Source organism: Arachis ipaensis, chromosome B4, assembly GCF_059453495.1.
Source record: "Arachis ipaensis isolate K30076 ecotype BB chromosome B4, ASM5945349v1, whole genome shotgun sequence".
NCBI lineage: Eukaryota > Viridiplantae > Streptophyta > Magnoliopsida > Fabales > Fabaceae > Arachis > Arachis ipaensis.
The window spans coordinates 69,158,935-69,161,400 of NC_142439.1; the positions used below are offsets into that span (position 1 = coordinate 69,158,935).

General features: G+C 37.1%; 1 non-coding gene across 1 annotated transcript; it reads right to left on the reverse strand.

Moving 5' to 3' along the window:
* Positions 1-1,286: 1,286 nt before the first annotated feature.
* On the reverse strand, positions 1,287-1,394 carry LOC148567827 (small nucleolar RNA R71). Its single transcript, XR_015882859.1, has one exon. It is a non-coding gene; the product is annotated as a small nucleolar RNA R71 (small nucleolar RNA).
* Between the last annotated feature and the right edge of the window lie 1,072 nt (positions 1,395-2,466).

The following is a 2,466-nucleotide window of genomic DNA, read 5'->3' on the forward strand; positions in this document are numbered from 1 at the left end:
GGATACCATTTTGGGCCTTTAACGCCAGGATGACACAAGAGGGAAGATTTTGTTTTTAATGCACATTTTTTTTAAGTTTTCATAATTTTTCAAAATCAAATCTTTTTCATATCATATCTTTTCAATCATATCTCTTTCAAAATCAATTTCTTTCCATTTTATATTTATTTTTCTATTTTCAAAAATCCTTGCTTCAATTAAAGATTTACTTCAAAATTTTCAAGTTCTTACTTGCCTATTAAGAAAGTATCAAACTTTAAATTTTAAAATCATATCTTTTAATTTCTTGATAGTCAAGTAATCAACTTTAATTTTAAAATTTTTTTTTCTAAATTGATTTTCAATCATATCTTTTCAAACATATCTTTTCAATCACATCTTTTTCAAAATTAATTTTTTCAATCATATCTTTTTCTAATTTCAAAATCTTTTTTTTAAAAAATCACTTTATTTCTTTCCGAATCTTAGTTTTCAAAAATCTCAATCAAATTTTCAAATTTCTTTTTAATTATTTCAAAATCTTTTTAAATTGTTTTCGAAAATTCTTCCCCTCTTTTTACATCCTTCTATTTAAAGGACTAAGGCTCCTCATCAAGGTGCAATTCGAACTCTGTCCCTCTTGATAAGTTCGAATTCCCTCTTCTCCACCTCCTCCTTCTATTCTTCTTTTCCTCTGACACCTTAAGGAATCTCTATACTGTGACATAGAGGATTCCTTGCTTTCTTGTTCTCTTCTCTTTCATATGAGCAGGAACAAAGATAAAGGCATACTTGTTCAAGCTGATCCTGAACCTGAAAGGACCTTGAAGAGAAAGCTAAGAGAAGCTAAAGAACAATTCTCTTTAGAGGGCCTAACAGAACTCTTTAAAGAAGAAGAAACCATGGCAGCCGAAAACAACAACAATGCCAACAATGCAAGGAAGGTGCTTGGTGACTTCACTGCACCTACTCCTGATTTCTATGGGAGAAGCATCTCTATCCCTGTCATTGGAGCAAACAACTTTGAGCTTAAGCCTAAATTAGTTTCTCTAATGCAACAGAATTGCAAGTTTCATGGACTTCCATTGGAAGATCCTCATCAGTTCTTAGCTGAATTCTTGCAAATCTGTGACACTGTCAAGGCCAATGGGGTTGACCCTGAAGTCTACAGACTTATGCTTTTTCCTTTTGCTGTAAGAGACAGAGCTATAACATGGTTGGATTCACAACCTAAGGAAAGCCTGAACTCTTGGGAAAAGCTAGTCAATGCCTTCTTGGCAAAGTTCTTTCCACCTCAAAAATTGAGTAAGCTTAGAGTGGAAGTCTAAACCTTTAGACAGAAGGATGGTGAATCCCTCTATGAAGCTTGGGAGAGATACAAGAAATTGATCAGAAGGTGCCCTTCTGACATGCTTTCAGAATGGAGCATCATAGGAATCTTCTATGATGGTCTGTCTGAACTATCCAAGATGTCATTGGATAACTCTGCTGGAGGATCTCTTCATCTGAAGAAGACGCCCGCAGAAGCTCAAGAACTCATTGAAATGGTTGCAAATAACCAATTCATGTACACCTCTGAAAGGAATCCTGTGAATAATGGGACAACTCAGAAGAAAGAAGTTCTTGAGATTGATACTCTGAATGCTATATTGGCTCAGAATAAAATATTGACCCAACAAGTCAATATAATTTCTCAGAGTCTGTCTGGAATGCAAGCAGCAACAGGCAGTACTAAGGAAGCTTCCTCTGAAGAAGAAGCTTATGATCCTGAGAACCCAGCAATGGAAGAGGTGAATTACATGGGAGAACCCTATGGAAACACCTATAATCCTTCATGGAGAAATCACCCCAAATCTCTCATAGAAGGATCAACAGAGACCTCAACAAGGTTTCAACAACAACAATAATGGAAGAAACAGGTTTAGCAATAGCAAGCATTTTCCATCATCTTCTCAGCAACAGACAGAGAATGCTAAGCAAAGCCACTCTGACTTAGCAACCATTGTCTCTGATCTAATCAAAACCACTCAAAGTTTCATGACTAAAACAAGGTCCTCCATTAGAAATTTGGAGGCACAATTGGGTCAGCTGAGTAAGAAAATTACTGAACTCCCTCCTAGCACTCTCCCAAGCAATACAGAAGAGAATCCAAAAAGATAGTGCAAGGCCATAACCACATCTCACATGGCCAAACATGGAGAGGAGGAAAAGGCAGTGATTCCCACTGAGGAAGACCTCAATGGATGCCCACTGACCTCCATGGAGTTCCCTAATGAGGAACCATGGGAATCTGAGGCTCATACTGAGACCATAGAGATTCCATTAAATCTACTTCTGCCATTCATGAGCTCTGATGAGTATTCTTCCTCTGAAGAGGATGAAGATGTCACTGAAGAGCAAGTTGCTAAGTACCTTGGAGCAATCATGAAGCTAAATGCCAAGTTATTTGGTAATGAGACTTGGGAGAATGAACCTCCATTGCTCATC